Source organism: Colias philodice, chromosome 12 (assembly GCF_061535455.1).
Source record: "Colias philodice isolate Cphi_HAF_F1 chromosome 12, ilColPhil1 Martin Lab GWU primary, whole genome shotgun sequence".
In the NCBI taxonomy this organism is placed as follows: Eukaryota; Metazoa; Arthropoda; class Insecta; order Lepidoptera; family Pieridae; genus Colias; species Colias philodice.
Window position 1 is genome coordinate 11,091,398 of NC_143097.1, and position 18,887 is coordinate 11,110,284.

At 32.1% G+C, this 18,887-nt stretch overlaps 1 protein-coding gene and 1 long non-coding RNA gene across 3 annotated transcripts in view; one reads left to right on the forward strand and one right to left on the reverse strand.

Moving 5' to 3' along the window:
- The window catches only part of LOC149484264 (uncharacterized), a 252,038-nt gene that overhangs the window by 62,132 nt on the left and 171,019 nt on the right, over positions 1 to 18,887 (reverse strand). The gene's annotated exons all lie outside the window — the stretch shown is intronic.
- On the forward strand, positions 10,368 to 11,880 carry LOC149484266 (uncharacterized). 2 transcript variants are annotated; one of them, XR_016316403.1, is made up of 3 exons: positions 10,368 to 10,954; positions 11,078 to 11,139; positions 11,214 to 11,880. It is a non-coding gene; the product is annotated as an uncharacterized LOC149484266 (long non-coding RNA). The 2 variants fall into 2 exon arrangements; XR_016316402.1 differs by having other exon boundaries at positions 11,078 to 11,880.

Consider the following 18,887-nt stretch of genomic DNA (forward strand, 5'->3'; position numbering starts at 1 on the left):
TACGTAAGTAATATTTTTTTTAATTATACAACGCAATTCCAATTGTAAATATTATATCGCAAATTTGGAGAGTAAAAAATTTTACAATAGCTTATGTCTTGCTTGAATCGATCTCGAATTGTCTCTGAATATGGTCATTTAAAAGTACTATTTTTTAGGTTATTACATAAAATCACATATGCAGAGATAAATTCAAAATTGTGCTATTATATTATGAAAGATACTCGCACAATTTTTGCCTTCACAATAATATCCGTAGCACTGACTAAGGCTAGATATCTATATAAAATCATTAGATACAATAACTGTAACTCATTAGCTGATAGACAAGTATCTACACAGAAGCCGGTATCAGCTCATCACTAAATAAATAACGTCGCGTAACCCCGGGTTAACACACCAGTATTTCTCACCGATCGCTAGATAGCCTATCTAATCCTTGCTAATAAATGAAAATGAAATGTTTAGGTTTTGTGTTTCGATGCACATTTTATAGACTGTTGATGGACTGAAATGACAATAAATATTGAGATGTTTTTGATGAAAAATATAAATTATATTTATGCATTACGATTCTTAAAAAGATTTTGAACATTATTTATTTTACCCTTTTTAAATATAAAACAGCAACACGACAGTCATACTAAAACATATCCAACGAAGACAATCATAACACCTAATAAGTCACAAATTATTTAAAGCATTTTGTTCCCAACAAAACGCACACATCCGCGAACTCTGTCCTAAAAAAAGTCCAACAGTAAGGTTCGAGGTAAGTCGCATAGATAATATCAATTAGTGGCAGTCCAATCTGGCGCAGGCGCGATACAGCGACGCGCCGTGTCGCGCTATCGCGTCGCATCGTACGGTGCGACCCGTGCGCGAACACTTGCTGCAACCCCGTCCGACTAGGGCCCTTCCGGCCTCCTCCACTCAAGCGACAGCCCAAGCGGAGGCTCGAGATCCCCGTCAAGGGGGGACGCACTTACGCATGTCGCTACCAGGGTGAACCTTTAGTTCACCCACGCGTCCGCGTTAAAATGTAGAAGCCCTTCAGGCTAACATTGAGAGACACCACACAAAAAAAAATAAAAAAAAATCTTGCTGCGGGTTAACCCTTGAATCCGGACCAAATACTGCTGTTTACTAGTCGGTAAGGTTTCTGGCAAGTCGCATAGATAATACCAATTAGTGGCAGTCCAATCCGGCGCAGGCGATTCAGCGACGCGCCGTGTCGCGCTATCGCGTCGCATCGTAGTCGCATCATCATCACAGCCCTGCATCAAAAAAAAAATTACTTAACAACAATATAAAGAAGCCTCATAAAGTTCTACTCATATTCAAAATCTCAGAAAAATGCCAAAGTAAAAAAAGTTATGGAGCTATCTTCAAATTAGACAAGAAAACAGCAAGTGATACGATTACAAGAATTACAGCATCGTTAAATTAATTGCCAAAACACGTTTTAAACATTACAATATATCAACATAAAAAACGCAATTGGAGCATCGCATGAATGTTCGGCGTAAATTTAATTAAAGAAATCAAATCGTTATACATTCAAACAATAATTATCAAAACGATGGATTACCTTTCTCCACTCGCTCGTTATTTAAAATCGATTAATTTGTCAATATATCGATTAAAACGGGCATTAATTAAGTAAGAAACAAGCTCGTTTCCTAACCAATAACGGTTATCCGATTTTAAATCGATGATAAAATTTTATTCGAAAATCGATTGAATCAGTTTTGAACGATTATTTAGATAAGGTCAATAAATTATTCGTAACTTGTTGTTCTATATTACATGCACTTTTGAAATTACATCCGATTCTCTACCGTCATGATTTCTAATACAATAATAACATTGGAGCTTCCCAAGTATATATATATTATGTAGTTTTAAGTTTAAGGATCTTGTAACGCAAAAAGATAAATAAATATTATAAATTCTATTAGTTTTTTATTTACCCTCTTACCCCATTTCCTCTGAAACGTATAGATATGCAGAAAGGAACAACTTTTCAAATCCACAGTAAAATATTTTATAACCAAATTTAACCTCAATATTTACAAAAGTATGTTGGCCCAATTTAAAACACTTACAATAAAAATATTTAAAACAATGATAGACCAATCTAAAGATCTAGAAATAAACATATCAATTAAAATATATTGTTACAACACTATACGCTATATAAAAATTTTGCAAGATAATTAAGATTTCCGATTTCATTTCATTATTCATAAAAGTTTATTCTGTACTTTATGTTTAGTGCTATGGTTTACTTTATATTTTTATGATAACCTTGAGATCTAGAGAACTATATTAAGCAGAAAAATTAAGAGGCAATATTTTATTTTAAAGGTAGAGATTACTATTTTAATAAACCGAATTATTTGTATCGAGCAAGGCAAATTACAACGAATGCTAACATTAATTTCAGCACTGTTGATCTTAAATCTAATTTAACAATATTACTGAAATATTTATGTTGTGTTTGTTGAATTATTCCTTAAATTTCGAAATTCGTTTTAATATGAATTTGTTGAAACGTGAAAGTTTTTGATGGTGGATGGATGCCACTGTTGTCTTTTTCTTACCAATCAACTGACAATTTTCGCTGTTTTATTTTTGCTACAGTCAAAGATTATAATATCTTGATGAGCAGGTTTTCCCTTTCGGTACAGAACACTTAAAAATTCATAAGCCCTTTTAACTTATACGTAAATGAAAAACTTTTCAAGTTTTACTAACGTACAAAAGCTGCACCCTTTTCAGCCGCACCGTTCATACCAAGATGCCCCGCGTCCGTGATTTACAAGCGCGCTCGATCACTGATAAACGTTACTTATTGTTACCTTGATCGGTGCGCGGCCGATACGACATATCGTATTTATGGCTGTCACCGCCTCTTATTGCGATTAATATGAATCAAAACTTTTTTCACCACCACCTGTTTCTGGTATCTTGAATAAATTATGGGGTTTTGGTAGGTTTGATTTTTGTTTGATGGTATTGGTGGGATTGGTGGTAGGATAGGTAATAGGTATGTAAATTTGTGCAATCGTGTCAAATTCTTAACATGTGATATTAGATACATTTTTGATGTCACTGCAGTGAGGAGGCTTAATAAAAGAACTAGGTATATTCAGATTCACAAACATTGACTTTTTTCAAAAGAATTCTGTAATGCCATCATGAATTTATAGTCAAAAATTGTAGACTAACAAAGTAATCCAAATCTAATAAATACAGGTAGCATCGAATTATAAAATTACAAAGCCCATAAAACCTTTACGATCGTTAAACAACAAAAATTTCGCATAAAAATCGCATAAAATTAACCAAGCGCCACATCTATATACATGACACTTCGCACTTACATAAAATTCGGTTAGAAGAAACAATGACATCCCTTCTAACCTTTACGACTTAATTACAATTACTATTGTCTTTTTACGATGAGATCGGAAGCAACGTTCAAGGCAGCAACCTCGTCTCTTGCCAACGCATTGTCTCGTGGACTAACTTACGTTGGAACAATTCCAATATTGTTGATTCTGAACAATCGCGACCTCCAAATTCCACATTAGAATACAACGGCACAGCCAGAACGAATCATCTATCGATAATCCTGCTGGCCTGAATTCAACTGTTTCAGCTTGGGATAGAGGTGGATTTTCTGTGTCCCTTTTTGGCGTAGAAGGATGGTATTGATAGTGACCTCAACAAAGAAAGGTCTGATGACAAATCCTATGGCTTGCTGTCAAGGTTACGATGGTGTTTACTATAGCTTAATTAATTATCGCCTGGCTTAAGTTGTATGGCATTGTTTGTGGCGATGACAGACGTGACAATTTTCGGAAACTGTTTGTTGTTGTTTTTAAGAGAAGTAACGAGCAAAGCCTGTTATACACGGATACGATGTTCGAGTTTACGTGTAAATTAAACGTATTTGTATCGCAGATTTTGTAGTCCAAGTCACAAAAAGAATTTTAGAATTGTTAATTACTTTGATGCTCCTGAAAATTCTGATAAGCTTTATGAAATTTACGACTACACTATTAGCTACACTGAAAATTTTGGTAAAGGAGCAACATTTTCAAGCTTCCTTAAACCTTGAAACATATTTGATTTTTCTAATGGTCTTACCATTAGAAAAATCAAATATGTTTCAAGGCGCTTCTTTAAGCAGCCACCGATTACCATACATCACGTGTGACAAGTTCACACCACTCGCAAAACCGCACACTCGATTACCGATGCAATTCACATAGCAGCAAACGCCAAAATCGTTTGAATTAATTCTCATTCTAGCACGTGGTTGGTCAGTGTCCAGACAACAAAGATCAGATAACGCAAAGTGGTTTGAAACAAAGAATTATAAAAGCGAAAGTATGAGTCGTTTTGATGGACTTATCACCACCTCGTATGCATTGGAATATATTAATTGGTGATGAGTGTACAAATAAATGATGAATCATTATTATAATAGCTTAATCCTATATTATGTAGCTTTTGGTGCAGGCGTGACCCTTCTTAGCCTACAGCCGTAGCTAAACTAGAAGTATATTGAAAAGTAAGTACCTAGGTAAGTTTATATCTAGTTTTATATACATGTTTACGATGGTCATATGCAATAAATAGATCCATCAAAAAGTTTTTTATTTCCGAATATCCAACATGCCCATGCCATAGCAGAAACACTATAATATTTCGACTTCGACCAGCGAACGCCTGCTCTAATAACAGTGTATCTCAGGATATCAATACAACTGAGAATAGAATATATTTAGTCCATACCATCGCCATAGTATTAATTGTAACGAATTCGTAATGTAAGATAATTAATAATATAATGAATGCAATTTCTAATGGGCTCTACACAATGGGCAGCGTTGGGCGATTAGTGGCAATCACGATAGTGTAGAGGGCCTAAATGTCTATGCTCGGTCGTCATCTTAATATTATAAAGCTGAAGAGTTTGTTTGTTTAAACGCGCTAATCTCAGGAACTACGTCTGGTCGATTTGAAAAATTATTTCGGTGTTAGATAGCCAATTTATCGAGGAAAGCTACGCCCTACGGCCCTACGCGAAAATCCGCAGGGTACAGCTAGTTGTAGATATTTATTAGTAATCGCCGTTATGGCGGCAAACATCGACGATCATTTGTTGGGCCAACGCTGTCCATCGCGAAGAGGGCCCAATCGTATTTTCTAACGATATTTGACACAAAAAGGTCATTGACGTTCCTATTCCTATTTGTATCGTAATATACTTATAGCTGTAAAAATAAAACACATTTTTAGCATTCGATTAAGCTCATTACCTTAGACTAGCGTGTAGCGATAGCATCGGGGGCAGTCGCGTAAATCACCCGATTTATATCAACGATCGTACATGCACGCTAGGCCTAATTGTGAAATAGGTTATGTTGATAATTACTGGATATTTTGATACTTATTTAGGTATAGTTTTATAAAACTATACTAGTGTAAAAGGAAAGATTTTGCTAAAAGTTAAACACGACTCTATCGATGATAACCTGCCAGTAATAAAAAGATGTTTGTCTTTGTTATGTATGATTTAAATCAAATACTAACTAGACTATTTAATTATTAATAGATGCAAAAAAAGTTTTTTTTTTTAATTTTGCAATCTCTCAAACGTCAGATAAGCTAGTATTCAATAAATTTTAAACTTTTAATGCCTCTACAGCAATCACACTAAACTGCTAATCAGCTTGAGAATTTAAAATCTGATGGATAGCGCCTTTAAAAGAGCAATCAAAGCAATCTTTGAATAAAAAATTTATAACAATCCAAACATAGAAATACACATTACATTAATTAATGACCTAATCGTTCGTGTAAATTTCAAACAAAATTCTTGGAAAGCCAATTCAAAGTACAACAAAATATCTTAACTATAGAAATAAACTATATATTACGATTAAAACGTTACTTCCCACCATTCCTTACGCTCATGTGAATAAATCAAACCAAAATAACTCGTATTAATAACCGATACACGTAACATTTGTCACAAAATCAGAGAAGCGATAGTATCACTGATTTATCTTATAACTCCCATAAATGAGTATCTTGACCTCAAAAACTTTCTACAATCGGTTTCATTCACAACCGAATCTTATCTAGAAAATAATATTTTTAAAACACAAAGGCTTCGGTTTCACTCAAAAGAAAACCTGTAAATTTATTAACAAATCAATAAATAATATATCGTGTATGACAGGAAATTGTGCTTTTGGGATAATCGAATTTGAGATTTACTGCATTCGTGATAAGATACATTTTGTGTTATGAACAATATGTCACACAGATATCGTCTATAAGTCATAAAAATATCGGTGTGAAAATAGAAAGGCAGTTGATAAAAGTTTATTCTGCTGTTTATAGCAATTTATACGTTTATACCAATAAATCCAGATTCTCTCAATGATTCATTGTAAAGATAAACATTGTAGATATTATTCGTTATTCAGATTTTTTATTTTTTTCTTATATTAAGCTTTATACTCAAGCGTAATAATCGTTCTTAAAACAAAATGTCTGTCTGTTTGGTGTTTGCAAAACATGTACCTATGCGTAAAATAAGTAATATATTTTGTCTGCTTATACTTCACTAGCGGTTCGCCCCGGCTTCGCCCGTGGTACCTACATGTTTACGTTTTTGTTCATAAGAACCATCCTCGTAGGTACTTCAAGGAGTAGATTCCGCAGCGCACGCGATGACAGAATTTTTATTAAGGAATTTTTTACACCTTGGGTTACATTATTGCATTTTTGGTAAGGATCTCTAATTTTTTTGAAAATGCAAAATAGCCTATGTTGCTCAGTGAAGAATGAAGATGCAGCTTTCTAATGGTGAAAGAATTTTTGAAATCGGTCCAGTAGTTTATGCGTGAAAACCATACATACATAATTACAAACCTTTCCTCTATAATATTAGTAAAGAAGTATAGATTACTTATACTTATTAAACCTACTTTTACTTATAAATAAAATATATTAGAAATTAGAATATAGATATTTTGTCTAAGTCTCTACATCTTACCTAATTCTCTATCATGTTATAAAACTTAGTCAATCTGCAGACGAGCTAACTACTAGACCTACGACATAGTCTTTAGTTTATTATACACAAAGTATCAATTATCAATACATAAATAAAAAGACGTGTGGCACTCGGGGACTGCTGCGGTAAAGCTATTGCATAGCATGCCTTCAAGCCACACCTCCGTGTCCGTCGGATTGGGGAGCGTGAGGTTTTTCGTTACGATATTTCTGGATTCGGTCCCCGCGCTCAAGGCCCGCGATAGAAGCTATGCAATAGCTTAAAAAATATATAAATAAAATACCTACCATATACTAGTATAGTACCGTCATTATCTGTGATAAATACAAACATATAATAGCAAAAACACACAAATTCGATCTCACAATAACACACATAATTTCAATCAATCCCTACTTTAACAACAACGTTACATATTCAAACTTTTAAAACCGTGACTTTCTCTAAAAACAATGTTATTTGAACACACAGATTCGATCCAACTTATTATCGTAGGTACATAAAAACTAATCTCACTGTCGTCACCCAAACTAATATCCGACTGTAAAAAACTATATTGATTATAACCATTAGCGCTCGTGTCGAAACATGGGCGTAGCGTAAGACTGGTTATACACGAGCGACTGGTCGTATAGTCGCATTATAGTCGCACGGCTTCGCTTCGCTCGTCGTACATAATATTATATAGCTTACTTTATAGGACTCAGACCGCATGTTCAACGGAGAAAGAATTTTTGCATTCGGTCCAGTAGGTAGTTCCTAAGATTAGCACGTTCAAACTAACAAACTTCATCGGTTCGGCATTAGACTCATTTTACAGACAGAGAGTATGGCTACGATTTTGTGATATTATTTAACTTGACAAATTATATGTTTATCAAATGTGAGACAGATTGAATAAAATCTAATATATAAAATTCTCGTGTCACAGTTTTCGTTGCCATACTCGTCCGAAACGGCTGGACCGATTCTCATGAAATTTTCTGTGCATATCGGGTAAGTCTGAGAATCGGCCAACATCTATTTTTCATATGTAGGTACCGCGCAGCCGGGGCGGACCGCTAGTATTATTTTAATAATGAAGCGGAAGATTTTCCCAAAACGTCTAGCTCGTTTGTAACAACCCTAAAAATTTCCAAACATATCAATGAATTATATATCTAAGACAACGCCCTAAAATATATTTTATTCCATACAATTATAAAACATTCGTCCAAGTTAAAATATTCCCTATTCTTCAAGCAATAAAGAGCAGTCTATCGTTTCTCAATACCAAAGAAATATTGTCAAATACGTTTATGTAATCGGTCCGGATTAATTGTCGGACAAACTGACAAATTAGATACAGCACATTCAATTCAAATCGATTTTAGTTTTTTTTCCAAACCCGAAATTAAGCTTGTTTTGTTTTGAACACTTAATCTTATAATTGGTTTAGATGTTAATATTAAAATTAACCGACCCGTCTTTATTGTGTTTGCATTAATATGGGGAAATTGTTTTAATGGGATTCCAAATGTTTATATTTAAGGTAGAGTTAGGAAGGAATAGACACTCTAGATAATTATGATAGACTTTTTAGGATAGAAAGAAAATAACGTAGAATATTGTAAAAGATAATAAAATTGCAAGAAGTTTTACTTGAAAACGCTAAACAATAATTAATATTTTTGTAAAATCAGAAGAAGCTCACGAGTCACGATGAAGTTCTGCTTAAACTAGTGTCTCTCTAGGCATCTATGAAATTAACGAGAAAATATAGTCATTGATATAACAATATACCTACCTAATAATATCAATAATTAAGCTTTACATTTATTACCATCAATGCTTTCTAACAATCAAATATTTTTCCTTTTTTATACCCCATTCATATAACCAATATAGATTCATTTAAAACGTTTTCAAATTCAGTCTAATATTTTTCAGTCCATTACAATAAAATGCTACAATCATAAAGATCCAAAACTTGACATTCGCACATAACCTCAAAACGACCTTGCACTAGATACAATAATTAGTTGATTACACTAAATTATGTCACACATTGTTGTTTGTTCACACGAATGTCGCCTTTGTCTCTAAACCTTGAATATGCGATAACAATCGTATTCCTTTGAATTAGACTCTTGGCAGTGTTGTTTGAATTTAAGATTTGAAACAGCTTATAACATACTAGCTGTGCCGCGCGGTTTCACCCGCATTACTCCGCTCCTGTTGGACTTAGCCTGATGATATATATAGCCTACCTATATTACTCGTGGATAATGTAGCTTTCGAATGGTGAAAGAATTTTTAAAATCGGTCCAGTAGTTTATGAGCCTATTCATTACAATCAAACAAACAAAGTTTTCCTCTTTATAATATTAGTGTAGAAAAATTATGATTAGGTATCCAGATAATCAGTTAAAAAGAAAATTCATTTACTCAATAACCTTATTTAGAGAAAAATTCACTGAAAGACACTAAATTGCATATTTTAATATTAATATTCATTATGTCCATCGTTAAAGCTTTTAAATAAATGATATTATCAACCGACTTCGGCTTCAAAAGGGGAGGTTCTCAATTGGACTGTTGTTTTTTGGGTTTATTACCTCAGAACTTTCGACTGGGTGAACAGATTTTGGTAATACTTTTTTTTGAAAGCTGGTGCCCAGTTGCTGCTAGTTCCATTTAAATTTAGTTTAGTTGTGACAATTTTAAGGTGTTTTAGTATTTTGCCAAAAAATAAATATTTGTTAGTTATTAATTAGTTTAATAATTTAATTGAGCATGTTCAAAGATATCAAAAAACAATATAATACATTATCATCGACGAAGCAGAAACATGCCTCACACGTACAATAACGTAATTAAAATTTTAACAAGCAGCTTACACGACCTTAATCCGATTTATCCTTTGTCAAAGATTTTTAACAAAAAAATAGCACTTCACGACAGAGCTACTTTAAAATTAATTTTAAATAATTAGATTATTATTTTAAAAATCCATGAGATATTTTTGTGGGAAATTTAAGTCCTTCAATTTTGTAGCCTTATAGAAATCAATATCATTAAATATTGAAATAGAAATACAAAAAAAAATATTTTTCATTAAGGTTTCGTAGACGATAACTCTTTCAAATTCAAAATTCAAAATTCAAATTCAAATTATATTTATTTGCAAGAATGTAGTTACAAATTATAGATGTTTTAATTACAGTATTATGTGGCTAATACATTCTACCCAGCGATTGGGTGTGCAAATATTAAAATAGAAAGGTAATTAAGGTGATGAATTAATTTTTCTAACATTTACGGCCCTTTTCAAACCTTCGTAATTTTTATATTATTAAAGTTGTCGTGATGAAAATTCTTGACAAGAAAGTTCAATAGTAACACAATACGTCTACCGTTTTAGAAACATGATTCCATGATATTTTCTCGATAGAAAAAAAATACAAAGTTCTCATTGTTATTTTTTTATAATCTCTGGCATCTTCAAAATAACAAACGTAAAGTTACGACTTTTTGGATATTAACTATAAAATATACAACCTATACGTCTACCGATTTAGAATTTTGAAATATGCGATGGTTTTGAAATAAACAAGAAATACTTGAAATTAGCGCGCGACCAGCCAATATAGCGAGAGCCGCCCTGTACCTTCCTACCCCGATCGCTGCACGAGTCATTCCCGCTACGGCCGTCACACGGGGAACTTGTGTCGCTCGCGCAATCGTAAAAAAGGGTGACAACACGATAAGACAAAATGAGACAAATGGGGACAATAAAGAAAATAAGAAGAAGAAACATAAAGGTTGGAGAAAAAAGAATGCTTACAATTGGAACAAATTAATGAAGAAGTTGGTTTTATTTTAAATTTGATGATAATTGTATTATAGACGATGTTTGATATGTACCCCTGTTTTAAGTACATAACGAATGTGTAAGATTTTTTTCATTTATAGCATAGATAATCTTTTCAGAAATCCGGAATCCAGAAGGAAAATAAACCCACTGATTGTTCACAATGTGAACCCACTCCTTCGTAAGTACCTTTATTCAGTCAAAAATGTATGTTATCAACGTTCTACTGGTTTTTTCGCATGATTCCATTTTTAGCAAAAAGCAACAAAGTGCAAAGAAATAAAAAATCATGGTGAACTTAGTGGAAGTATGGCGGACGTGATATGGAACAGGAGCTCATTGGAGTAGTATTATATTTAAAAAAAATACGAAAAAATTTCAAGAATTACATTTCTTAGTAGGTGGTAGATAAGTATGTTGTATAAAGAATTTGATGTTGATATTTATTTCATTTATACTTACTACACCTGTGCGGGAAATTGCTTAGTACTAAAACAGGTTTATATTCATATTTACATAGTAATGTGAGTTTTAATTTCGAAAAATTTTGTGTAAGTATATTAAATTGAGTTCCTGGGTGATCTGGAAACACAATTGGGCCCGGAAGATGGCGCTGCAGTCACTCCTCCTAATCACATGAACCGATTTGGATGAATATTTGTGTGCACATTTCATTGTTGTGGGATGATTGGTTGATTCGTTTTCACATTAGCTAATATTATGTATTTTTGTTGTAAACTTAATTTAATGTTTATAAAACATTATTATTGGTATAAATAAGCCAGTGTTCGTCTCACATTGCTGTACCTGCCTACCTACCCTACCAGGGCCTAACTTTGTTCTGGCTATTTTATTTTGATTATTTGTAATGAATAATTACAATTATAATAGAGTGCAAAAAATAAATACATGCGTCAATATATTTTGTGTTTTTTTTTAAACAATTTTTCTATTTAAAAAAATATCATTCCGACCGCGGCTTTGCCCGCTTGGAATTAGGTTATATCGTGAATCCTGTTTTATCCCACAGAAGTGTTCAGTTCGGATAAAAAGTATCCTATGTGTAAATCCAGGCAATTAGCTATATTTTATCAAAATTGGTAATGTAGTCTTGACGTGATTAAGTAACAACTAACAAAAAAATATACCTACAAATTAACATCCAAAGTTTCGCATCAGTTTTACTGTATTAGTGATATCTTCCACTCTTGACTTTGACTTAGAAGAATTAGGGTTTATAACTTCTTTCAGAAATAGTACCTTTCATTTCTGGGCATGATGTAATATCTACGTCAGCATCAAATTCTATCTAAATCAATTCAGTAGTCCGCGTTATTGATTACCATTTCATTTTTTCAGAGTAACAATATTTTTTGTTATTTTAAAGATTATTTATAACCTGTATTATTTTGTAATAAAGTAAACATTACGAAATAATAATAATTATTAATAATGTCTAAGTAGTTGTTGGAAAGAAGATTATTTGTTTATAAGCAAGAAAATAAAACCAATAAATCAACAATTGAATAAATGTATAACAATATTATAACTGTATGACGACTCCATACATGTTTGTCCCGAGTCGGCCAGCGGCAGCGCGGCGAGTTTGCAAGAATGATTTCGCGCACACCCGCGTTCGCGATAGCGAGCTATTAGACTCCGCCCGCCAAGCAGTGGATTTTTTTTCGTGTATCGTCTTAATCTAATTATTTAAATGTACACACGATTCAATTTTCTTTTTTTTCATTTCATGGGCATTTCCAGTTATTAGTTAGTTAGAAATTAAATCTTCTTATTCTTATGCTTGGGTACACTAGCTTTTTCTTGTACATAACACGATAAAACAAACATTCAACAAATCCGCTTAGAAATACGAAAATTATTTTAAAAAAACATGAGTCATATCAAACGTGGATCCAAAATATGAACCAGTTACGTATTTACATTATAATATTAATTAATAGTGCATAACATTAAAACACCTAATTTAAAATGTATATATCCAGTTTTGACCTCTATATAGAACAATCAAATGCCAAATTATAATTCGTACTAATTTCGTCTAATTATCATAATAGTATAATATTATAATATTTGTCAAAAATGTTCCCGCATACAACATCCGTAATCTCAAAAAACCTAATTATCAATGGAACAAAACAAGGTTGGAGCGAACTACATAATTTGCACCAATTCTTTGTATGTTAATTTAGTTTTTCCCTGTGAATAATAATTGTTAGTATTAATCATTGTAAGGGTTCAGTTTTTGTCATGTGCTCTTAATTGCATTTTGGTATGTTTTTGAGAATTTTTTTTCCTCCAAAACACAAAGTTACATTCAAAATGCAATGATTTCGAGATGTATGTTACATAGATGCACTGCTAAATTAAAATTCATTGTTTAATTGTTTCTTAAAAACAATGAAGCAGACTCAAGATAGACATTAGAATACAGTTCTCAAAAAAAAATTACCCGCTACACACGGTACCTAAAAACGATAACCAGGTTGTCTATGTTTGTCTTTGTAATGATAAAGATGTACTTTACTAATTGTAAACTTTTTTATCTAAAAACTTACAAATTAGTAGGTATATTAAAAACTAACTGCGCCCCGCGGTTTCACCCGCATTGCTCCGCTCCTGTTGGTCTTAACGACATCAGACCAACAGGCAGACATATCATATAGCCTTCCTCGATAAATAGGCTAGAACACCGAAAGAATTTTTCAAATCGGACCAGTAGTTCCCGAGAGTAGCACGTTCAAACAAACAAACAAACTCTTCAGCTTTATAATATTAGTATAGATAAGATATACTTTAAAACAACACCAACAGCCAATTCACAAGTCCCGTAATAAATTCAAATAGTCTTATTTCGATTACTTTGCATAAATCTAAAACAAAACTAGCCTTTCTTTTTCAAATTCCTCCGATACGAATCTTAATGCCGTAATGTGATACGTTATTGTGAAGCGTTATCAAATAAGAAATAAAGAATAAATTATTATGTATCGGAGTGAACATTATTGTTGTATTTATCACCTGTTAAAAACTGGTTTAGAATATTTGAGCTTATAGTTCAGAAAGCCCCGTATTTGTTGAGAAACAAAGCAACAAATTTGAGCAACATGTTGCGAATTTGTTGTAAACATGTTGTTGCAATAAAGTTGAGCAAAAATTGTTGCGGAGTTGCTGTCAATATGTTGCTACAAATATTTACAATGAATATATTTCAACACGATAATTATTTAAAAATTATTTAACAGCAATGCTAAGATTTATGATTAAAGCACATGGTTTTTTTGTAAAAAATATTCTTCAAAGAATTAAGAATCCGCTCTGATATATTTATTATTCTACATAACTCGAGCGCATAAACTAATTATATTTAATAAAGTATTATTTCCTTTAGTAATATAATCGAAATATTATGTTTTCGACAGCGTTTACTAGATTAAGCCCACCACTTTCCGCGCGAAACTGGATATAAAAAAATTAACCTTTACTCTATTTAATTCCTAACATCTATGCTAGATTAGACACTACAATTTCATTATATAGGTTTAATAGTAAATTAAAATTTTATTTATGTTCTATATTAAATTTCCTATAATAAATTTTCTATAATAAATTATTAAATTTCCCTCAAAATAATTAAATTAAAACTGTTTTACTAAATTAATTCGCATGCAAAAGATACATTTCACAAAGCATTTAGTACCGTATCTTTCCCATATATTTCTCACACGAATCAATTTCAGATTCGCGATAAACTGTATGTCAAATTGATAAATAAACAGCGATCTAGCTTAATCCTTTCACGCATGGATCGGATCTATATGATCGATAGGTTGACGCGAAACTAAACGGATTTCTTTCTTAAATAGATTTGGTAACTGATGTCTTTATTCGATTTTATTAATTTATAACTATGTGATATGATATCCTGATTTATTTAAAAAATGGTCCTTTCAAAAAATTGTTTTATGTACAGGTCAGAAACCGCCTCCATAGTGGTTGACGCTTGGGCGTAGAAGCGATGGATCCTGGGTTCGATTCCCGGTGGAGACGAAGAAACAAAAAATGTGGGTCTGGCAGGAAACAGAAGTATGAATAATGCATCTGCCCCTTACCCCACATGGGACTTTTATGTAGGTATAGATCATTCACAATTTGTTAAGTCAGCAATATTAATATATTCATTAATTTGATTAACATATTTATATATTAGTATCACGATGATACATTATATTATAATGGTTGTGTTCTTATTACAATGCAGGATTAAATGTAAGTTTCATCATGATACGAGCAATAGAACGCTAGTAAGTAGACCTAGTAAGCCTAAATAACTGGTAAGTAAGGATAAGTGGTTATGTTATACTAGCTTTCCGCCCGCGGCTTCGCCCGCGTTTTCACAGAAAAACCCAGTTCCCGTTCCTTTGGGATTTTCGGGATAAATCTTATGTTAATCCAAGTTGTGTGCTAAATTTCATTGTAATCGGTTCAGTAGTATTTGCGTGAAAGAGTAACAAACATACATACACATCCTCACAAACTTTCGCATTTATAATATGTATATTAGTAGGATAGGATAGGACAGTAATTATAAAAAAAACTCTATATATTTCCGGATATTTGTAAAATAAAAAGTAGAACTATTCAACTAGACTTTCGTACAATTCTTCAATAATTATTGGAATTGGTTCATTATTATTTCTGTGTTACAAAAGATTCTATATTTCTATAATCCAATTTTACAATTATTTCCACACAGTCTGAACCTACAACTTCCTTCCAAACCAACATGCCCTATTAACGCAGTTCAATAAAAACCAACATTACAGTGATCTAGCTGATATAACGAATGCGATTACCTTTCATCACGCCGAACCTTATTTATCTCCTAATTCTATGACGTTTCAATTTTCAACGGCTCTATCTCCAAAAGATTCGACGACCAGTGTAACTTGAGCCGCGATTTCGCTAACAAAAAGTGTATCACTTTGTGCTTCTGAAAGGGGCTCGTGAATTGGCGGGTCAAGATATGTTGGTTGGTAATGCGATGAATACTTTTATAATTTGTGTTTGATTTAAACCAATTAGTGATGCTTACACGCCATCCTCGTGCTATGGGATTGAGATGTGAGGCCTTTTTTTTCTTTGTAACGTAACACGGTTAGCTTGGAATGTACGGTAATGAAGTATTTCTTTAACCGCTTATTCGTTTGTTAGGTAGAGCGTGGTTTCAATGTAGAAGGAAAAGTAGTATACTACTTTACTTACTCCCTGTAGGGAGAAGTTACTGCATAGTTTAAAGCTTATTAAGCTTTGTAGAGATATGTTCAGTAATAAAAAGCTCTAACTCACATGCTAATAAGTGATAATCTACAAACATAACTTATTTATTTTGCAATTGTAAGTACACCCTGTTATTGCACGAAAACTGAGCAATGAAGTATTTTTAATAAATCATCGTTAATGTAGAAAATTATTATCCGACTTAGGGTTTTAAAGTTCATTTTATTTTGTGCAAACCTAAATTATTCTTCACCAAGCGGGACAGTACCAAATTCACTCCCGTGTGTTTACAAAAGTGTTGTAAGCACTAATTTGTTCGTTACTATAAATAAGTCTACAGCCGCGTCTTTAAATTTTCATTAGTAGTTCGTATTTACGATGAGTTTCGAAATATTTATATCAATATTAAAGAGTATTAAGGTCATTGGGAATTTAAAGTAAATCATCAATATGTACCAATTTGCTCACTTCTTAGTACCTATATGGTTTGATTGACGCATTACTTAATGGCATAACTTAATCCTTTTTCCTTTCTTTTCCTGTAACTTTAGAGAAGACCTCAAGTATGCCTAAACTAGTCACTAGTCAAGTATAACTAAATTAAAAAGATTACTTTAAAATTTATAAAATGTAAAACAAACAGAAATTGTCATTGAGACCATTATAGAATAAATGTTTCATACCTAACTTTAAAAATCACATATTATTTCAAGGAATTCTAAACGTTCAATGTACAGCTAAGAGTAAGTCAATGGGAGGATATCTATATCTGGTAAATAATAAAATAAGGAAAATAAAATGTACTTACCTTACTATACTTACTTTGTTAAAAATTAAAACTCCTCTCAACACCTAAAAATCCAAAAAGTTCACCTTCTCAAGAACCATACCAAGCTTTCGATACCATCAAACAGTATTATTTACGAAGCCATATATAAAGTTATTTAAACTAAGTCCCCATTGGTCGCTTGCCAAGCGGGATTTCCTATGACAAACCTTCACGGATCTGAATTAAAATCGTATAAAGTATTGACAGGATTATTACAATGTATTTGTTATTTATATGCTGTTACTGATTGATGTTGATAATATTATGTTTATAAAAATTGTTTTTAAACATGATGATAATGGTAATTGTTCTTGTATCAGTCTTAGAGATTTTACAGATGAAACCTAGGTCGATATATTTTAGTGTGAAATAAAAAAATGCTTATTTCTATTAGATATATTATAATCTAGTTGAGATAACCGATGTTCGGTTTTGATATATTTTTATCAGATTTATAATTTCTTATAGATGAACTAATCTAACTAATCTATCTACTATTATAATAATTAATACTTAGAATAAATCAGTAAGTGACTTTAAAGTGAATAAGCAACCAGACAAAATATACTTTTTTATTATTTATAAAAATAAGAAACATGTTTATCAAATAAAATCAACAATCACAATCAAATTACTCACACCTTAGCAACGGAAAATCAAAAACAATGCATTATTCAAAAATGTACAGATCGCACGCACCTATCTCGACATCACTCGAAATAAAAAGAAAACCGTTATGCCACGTCAGTGTCACCCCAAACGGAATCGAACCCGCATACGATTCATATCAGCCTTCGCTCGTGACGTCGCATAAGACACACGAATAAAAATTACTGCTATAAATTTTGTATAGCTTATTCTTAAAGTGTTCGATATAAATTTGATGATGTGTTCGATAAAATATGAATAGATTTACTTTGCTATAAAAATATTCAAATCTGAAAGTAATTAAAACTCTGATTAATAACACACACAGTGACCACTGTATGTTACATTTTTGACGTTGAAAATAGGCTTATCAGTTAACAACAACCACAACTTTGAATAATGTTTATTAAAATTACTAAAAAATCCATACAAAATCGTTCCAAATCTTACAGAATCTTCTTTATTCATAGACAGGAACACGTCTTAAAAACCAATGCAACCAAACAACAAACTTACACCATCCTTTCTCACTCATTTATTATTAATCGCGACCATTTATAAGAATAAACCCTTTAAAGGTGTGAAACGTCACTAAAAGTCAAACAAAATGTAGCAGACAGTTACAGATTATATCCAACCCCCATTTATTATAAACGTATTAAGATATTATCTGCAAAAACTCTTTCAAATTACACTTAATCCGTTTATTCAATGAACGCGTGTTCTAACGTCTTTATTTCAATACGAGATTTTTAGGAAATCACCCTATATCGCATTTTGTATAGGAATGTTAACTCTATTTTAAACAGATAGGATCTAAATTTGATTATCATGAATTATTGATGTTTTATTTAAAGAAACAATGGTTTGTAAGGGAAGTGTGTTGTTATTCCTTTGAATCTTAATATGATCAGTTTTTGTTCGCTACGTTTACTATGGGCCTGGTTAACTGTTTGTCTTTGTTGTTGGATTAATGTTTGTTTTTTTCTGGGTCTTATTTAATTTTCTATATTCAAATTATCAGCTTTAACGAAGTCGTTGTTCTTGTTGATTCTGATTAATTTAATCTCTTATTTTTTTACTGCGAATCGGTGATAAATTTTTTATCAAAGTATATAATTTTTAGATCGCTTTCAAGTCTACTGTAATCT